Below are 6,864 nucleotides of genomic sequence, written 5' to 3' on the forward strand. Positions count from 1 at the left end.
AGCTTGACTCTTCTTCTCCATCAGGGACGTCTTGTCGTGCCGCCCGCAGCTTCTCTGCAATTGACGAACAGCATGGGGGCAAATTCAGAAAGAAATTAACGCAATAGGCAACCTATTTAGCGAGGCCGTCTCCTCCCGAGAAGGTGTTCATTGTACCTTGCTGGTAAATGCTTGGCTCTGTTCTTTCCTTCTTTTTCTTGCGCTCCATCCACCCCCCTGCCGCCCCCCGGGGCTTTGTGTTGTTTGGTCCAAATATGGAGAAACGCTGTTCTTTTTTTCCCCCCATTGAGACTGAAGTGTAGAACAAGGTAAAATGGCAGTTTGCTCTCCTTCGGCACTAATCTTGCGCCGAGGCTGGCACTTCCAGAGAAAAGGCTGGTACACGCAGCCCCTGCCGTGTGGGTGGTTAGGGCCGCTCATCAAAGCTGGCCCTGCCAATCCCAGAAGTGGCCTTCACCCACACTGAGGAACAATGCTCCCTCTAAGCTGTGGAGCCTTGTGAGCAGAAATTCTACTTTGTGTTGTTGTTGTTCAGTCGCACAGTCGAGTCCGACTCTTCGCGACCCCATGGACAATCTCCCGCCAGGCTCTCCTGTCTTCCGCCGTCCTCCGAAGTTGGCTCAATTTCATGTTCGTTGCATCGCTGACACTGTCTAACCATCTCATCCTTTGCCGTCCGGCGCGCCACATTCATACAGTCCCGGTTTCTGTACGATTCCTTCTGGGCAGTGAGCCAGCGTGGGCTGCAAATGTCAGGCAGTCGGTTCGGTTGCTCCTGTCTCCCCGATTAGTTCCAGGCCGTAGTGATTTTAGTTTGCATTCAGGGCACTCGGGGAGGCCGTTGGGTTGTGGGGGGGGGGCAATGCTGTGTGATTCAGGGGCTTTGTAGATCGCGGTTTTGCGCTCTGAGGCTTACTTGCGGTGAAAGAGTTTTTCTGCAAGACGGTTCATCCCATTACTGATTGCACACTCCCCATTAATCCTCCTGGGGTTGTGAGCACAATATTCCCCAGAGGTTTGATCCGCCTGACTGGGGGGGAAAAATAGAAGAAGAGATTGGATTTATACTCCGCCCTTCACTACCCGAAGGAGTCTCAGAGAAGCTTACAATCTCCTTTTTAAAAAAAAACGATTTATTTATGTATTTTCCGTGACAAAAAAGCCCAAATAAAATTCATTGTATACATAACATTCTTTGGAGTGTACATTATACATTTTTTTCCAAACCATTTATCTACCTTATTCCACCTTTTCTTAAAAGCATTATCATCTCTCCCTGCTAGTATTTGGTTTAATTTGTCCATTTCTGTTATTTCAAGGATTTTTTTCGATTATCTCATCTCTTCTAGGTATTGTATCCGTTTTCCATTTTTTGGCTACAAGGATTCTGCTTACTGTGAGAATATATAGGATAACACAGTGGTCGTCCTTATTTAATCTATCTGGTATTATATTCAGAAGAAAAGTTTCTGGAAGGAGTTGCAATTCTATATCTGTTATCTCTTTTATCAATTTTTTCACCATTTTCCAAAAACTGCATATTTTTTCACATCTCCACCAAGTATGGTAAAAGGTTCCTATGTTGTTTTTACATCTCCAACAAGCATCTGAAACATTCCTATAACATTTGGATAGTTTATCTGGGGTCCAGTGCCACCTATAAAACGTTTTGAATATGTTCTCTTTATATGCCGTAGCTCTTACTATTTTCACTGATTTCCACATTTTCCCCCATTCCTCAAGTTGTATTGTGTGGGCCAAGCTTACAATCTCCTTTTGCGGGGGCAACAGTGGGAGGGCTTCTATTGTCCTGGCCCCACTGCTGGACCTCCCGATGGCACCTGGTATTTTTGGCCACTGTGTGACAGAAAGCCAGTTTGGTGTAATGGTTAAGTGTGCTGACTCTAATCTGGGAAAACCAGGTTTGATTCCCCACTCCTCCACATGCAGCTGCTGGTGTGGCCTTGGGTCAGTCACAAGTTATCTCAGAGCTGTTCTCTCAAGGACAGTTCTGGAAAGAGCCCCACCTACTTCACAGGGTGTCTGTTGTGGGGAGGGGGAGGGGAGGGCTTCTAGTGCCCTGGCCCCACTGCTGGACCTCCTGATAGTACCTAGTATTTTTGGCCACTGTGTGACAGAGTGTTGGACTAGATGGGCCATTGGCCTGATCCAACATTGGCTTCCCTTACGTTCTTATGTTCTCTTCCCTTCCCCACAACAGACACCCGGTGAGGTAGGTGGGGTTGAGAGAGCTCTTTCCAGAACTGCTCCAAAAGAACTTGTGAGTGACCCAAGGTCACCCAGCAGCTGCATGTGGAGGAGTGGGCAATCAAACCCGATTCTCCCAGATTAGAGTCCGCGCTACTAACCTCTACACTGAAGGATTATTATTGCCTCTGTTGGAATGAAGCCACCATAGGCCTGGAGATCTCCCGGAATTACAACTCTTCTCCAGACAACAGTGATCCGTTTCCCTGGCTGCTTTGGAGGGTGAAGTGACGGGCTATTTTTGGGCAGGAACGCACAGGAACGGAGTTCCGGCTGACTTCAGAGTTGGCCACGCCCCCCACCGGCCCGGATCCAGCCGACAAGGGGAACCCCGCCCCCAAAGTGCCCAGATCGGGCTGACGTGCCCGACATGATGATATCACCCAGAGGTGACGTCATCGTGCTGGGCACGTCACTGGTGGATGCTCTAGCATTCGGCCTAAAAACTCTATGGTATCATAGAGTTTTCAAGCCGAATGCTAGACTGTCCACTGGTGACGTGCCTAGCCGTAACTCACACATTATGTTCGGGGGAGGGAATGCAACACAGCCGTTTCCTGGGACTGTACTATTTTCACAGTGTTGGCGGGCAAAGAGGGAAGCAAAGGGACCAACCTTGAACACCTGGCTGCTTCTTGCTCTGACTGAGGGCTGCTGGGAGCAGGGGGTGGGGCTTGTTGCATGTGCCGGCTCCCTGGGCTCTTTACTGCCGGAGCTCCGCTCCTGTGCGCTCCTGCAGGAAATGACCCCTGGATACACGTAATTTCCTCAGTGTGTTCTGACTTTACAATACAGCCAAGTGGATAGACGTGGCCTGGAAATCTGTAGAAGGAGTGTTTGTGTGCATGTTTGTATGCCTGGAAGTCGTGGTCCATGTCTGTCAACCCCTAGTGGGGTTTGGACGTTTCAGAGAGCTGACTTGCTATCGCCTGCCTCTGCGTCCCGGCCCTGGTATTCCTTGGAGGTCTCCCTTCCGAGTACTTGCCAGGGACTACGTTTAAACTTCGTGCTAATTTTAAACTTAGTACCAAGTACTAAGCCCTGCTTAGCTTCCGAGATTTGACAAGATATCTGACAAGATAGGGCTTGCCTGGGCTATCCAGGTTAGGGCAGCCTGCAGAGATTGTAGATGAATGGAGTGCAGTATGCCAGACTTGGACTGGGGTAGGGTTGCCATTCCCCCGGTGTGGCCAGGGGATTCCCCAATTTCGGGGGTCCCACTCCACTGCGGCCCAGCTGGCTGGCAGGGGAAGCCCCACCCCTGAGCAGCGCCCTCCCAGCACCATTGGCCCTGGGGCGATGACATCACCAGGGAGTGACGTCATTGTATTTTTGACATAAGGGGCAACACTCTAGGTTTTGGGCAAGACTCTATGGTTTTTATGCCCCCCAAAACCATAGAGTTCTGCCTAGAAAACTCCAGCAAGGATCGGGAGTTCCCCCGTTGGCAGCGAGGTAGGACCTGTCAACCCTAGACTGGGGAGGTCTGGGTTTAAATCCCCAATCTTCCATGAAGCTCACTGGGTGATCTTTCTATGTGGCCTCCCTCGCAGGGGTTATTGTGAAGGTAAAACCGGTGGGAGGGGAACTATGTAGGCCACCCTGAGTTCCACAGAGAAAGGCTAGGAATAAAAAGCCAAAATCCAAACCACTGCAGGTTTGGTGCGGTCACAGGCTTTACGTGCATCTTTAAGTCGACCCCCTTTGGGGGAAAACACATAGCTTTGGTTTATTTTTAAACAGTAAACGTGTCTCTTCGGGGCTTTCTGCGCTCTGTATCACTTCCCCCTGCAACTTGGGCTTCAAGGTAACGGGGAGAAATCTCTGAGGCGTCCAGCTGAGAATTTCCCGTGACTTTGTGAGCCTCCGACTGTGGTGGCCATAAATCTGGCACACCTGACGCTCCTTCTCTCTTCTTCCCCCTCTCCCCGTGCTCTTTTTCCAATAACGAATCCTTTCATGTTGAAAAACCGGAGGGCCGGAGGAGAGCAGTAAAGACCAATTAGCGGGGGCGTTTGTCACGTCCAAGGTGAGAGCCCCGAAGGAAGATGGCTCGGTACAGTTCCGGCTAGCCTTCGCTAGAGATGGTGTTTTGTGGATGGAGGAGTGATTGGCGGTAAAGTAGGGATGCCAGCCTCCAGGCGGGCCCTGGGGATCCCCTGGAATTACAGTCTATTTCCAGACTACAGAGATCTGTTCCCCCAAAGGGAAATGGATGCTTTGGAGGGTAATCTCTAGGCTGCTGTACCCCACTGAGGTCACCCCAGGCTCCACCCCCAAATCTCCAGGAGTTTCCCAACCTGGATCTGGCAACCCCGTCCCCCCATGCTCCACCGGTGGCTGGGGGGACTCGGCAACTGTGTAGTAAAGCTCAAGACGGAGGAAAGGAAGCCCTTCAAACCGAACAAGAGAATTTCCATTTCCAGAATTCGCTCGACCAGAAACTCCAGCGTTTAGTAGTCAGAGGTAGACCGCCTCTGATCATGGACCTTCTATTCTGGTTAATAGTTACTGATAAGACCTATCTGTCACGAGCAGTGTTCTCTCTAAGCTGAGTTAGTGTGAGCTAGCTCACAGTTTTTTAGCCTCCAGCTCACACATTTTTGTCTTGGCTCAGGAAGGAGGGCTCCAGAGCAAACTAATTTATGCAGTAGCCAAATTGCTTGCTCACAACTTTAATGCCAGTAGCTCACAAAATAGAATTTTCGCTCACAAGACTCCACAGCTTAGAGGGAGCATTGGTCACGAGTTACTGATAAGACCCACCGTCACAAACTTATCTCATCCCTGGGGAACGGCAGGTAGCATCTTGCCGACTGCGAGTTGAGCCCTGGGGCCGTCTGACCATTGGCTAGTTTGAATGCATGTCAATTCGAGGCTCTGAAGACACATTTCATAAACCCAGAATGCATGATTCTAGAATGTGTCAAATGCAAGAAAAATGTTCCATCCGTCATCACCCTTTTCCTGCTTCCACTAATAGCCTGGTCTGCTTTCAGAAGAAGAGACAGATTGGATCTATACCTGGCCTTTCACTACCCAAAGGAGTCTCAAAGTGGCTTACAATCTCCTTTCCCTTTCCCTCCCCACAACAGACACCCTGTGAGGTAGGTGGGGCTGAGAGAGCTCTTTCAAGAACTGCTCATGAGAGAACAGCTCTGAGAGAACTGTGGCTTGCCCAAGGTCACCCAGCAGCTGCACATGGAGGAGTGGGGAATCAAACCCAGTTCTCCCAGTTTAGAGTCCTAACCACTACACCAAACTGGCTCTCTTTCAGACTTTGGAGCTATTGGGAGTCTTTTCCGCTCCGACCACCAGGCCTAGAACCGTGCCTGTTGCAGAGGAGATTGATAACCTGCCTCTCTATCAAAACAGCACTGACAGGAGCTGGCCAATTAACATTCTGCAGCTGTTAAAATACTACAGGTAGCAGCAACAATTGAAGAATCCAGAGCAGGGGTCAGAACCTGATCTGAGTTCTTAACAGAAGAGAAGCCGATGTTGGATCAGGCCAATGGCCCACCCAGTCCCACACGCTGTCACACAGTGGCCAAAAAGACCAGGGGCCATCAGGAGGTCCACCAGTGGGGCCAGGACACTAGGAGCCCTCCCATTGTTGCTCCCCCCCCCCAGCACCAAGAATTCAGAGCATCCCCTGCCCCAGACTGAGATTTCCTATCTACACCTTGTGGCCAATAGCCACTGATGGACCTCTGCTCCTCTCCTTGTTTGAGGAATTCCCGAGAAGATTCCACAGAAATCCAGTAAGATTCTGTTTTCCATGACTGGTGCCCATCAAGTCCGGCATCCTGTCTCACACAGGGGCCAATCAGTTAACTCTCGAAGACCATCAACAGGGCATCGAGGCCGAGGCCTTCTCCTGATGTGGCCTCCTGGCACCAGTACTCGGAGTTCTACAGCCTCTGACAGTAAACAAATAAGTGAGTTCTAGACCAAATCCAGCCTGAACTCTCTCCAGAAGGTAAAATGAATAAACCGAGACTATCCTACGTTGGTCACATTATGAGAAGACAAGAGTCACTGGAAAAGACTCTAGGAAAAGCTTCAGGCGGCAGGAGAAAAGGGAGACCCAACATGAGATGGGTTGACTCCATCTGGGAAGCCAGAGCCCATCGTTTGCAAGGTCTGAGCAAGGCTGTTAAGGAGAGGATATTGTTGTTGTTGTTGTTCAGTCGCACAGTCCAGTCCGGTCCAGTCCGACTTTGTGACCCCATGGACCACATCACACCATGCCCTCCCGCTGACCCTTGCCCACAGGAGTTCTACAGCCTCTGACAGTAAACAAATAAGTGAGTTCTAGACCAAATCCAGCCTGAACTCTCTCCAGAAGGTAAAATGAATAAACCGAGACTATCCTACGTTGGTCACATTATGAGAAGACAAGAGTCACTGGAAAAGACTCTAGGAAAAGCTTCAGGCGGCAGGAGAAAAGGGAGACCCAACATGAGATGGATGGACTCCATCTGGGAAGCCAGAGCCCATCGTTTGCAAGGCCTGAGCAAGGCTGTTAAGGAGAGGATATTGTTGTTGTTGTTGTTCAGTCGCACAGTCCAGTCTGACTCTTTGTGACCCCAT

The 6,864-nt window shown here is 50.2% G+C and overlaps 1 protein-coding gene across 3 annotated transcripts in view; it reads left to right on the forward strand.

Moving 5' to 3' along the window:
• MIB2 (mindbomb E3 ubiquitin protein ligase 2) overlaps positions 1–6,864 on the forward strand; it is a 104,324-nt gene that overhangs the window by 45,672 nt on the left and 51,788 nt on the right. The window lies entirely within an intron of this gene.

Source organism: Gekko japonicus, unplaced genomic scaffold (assembly GCF_001447785.1).
Source record: "Gekko japonicus isolate JY-2015 unplaced genomic scaffold, Gekko_japonicus_V1.1 scaffold893, whole genome shotgun sequence".
Taxonomy (NCBI): domain Eukaryota; kingdom Metazoa; phylum Chordata; class Lepidosauria; order Squamata; family Gekkonidae; genus Gekko; species Gekko japonicus.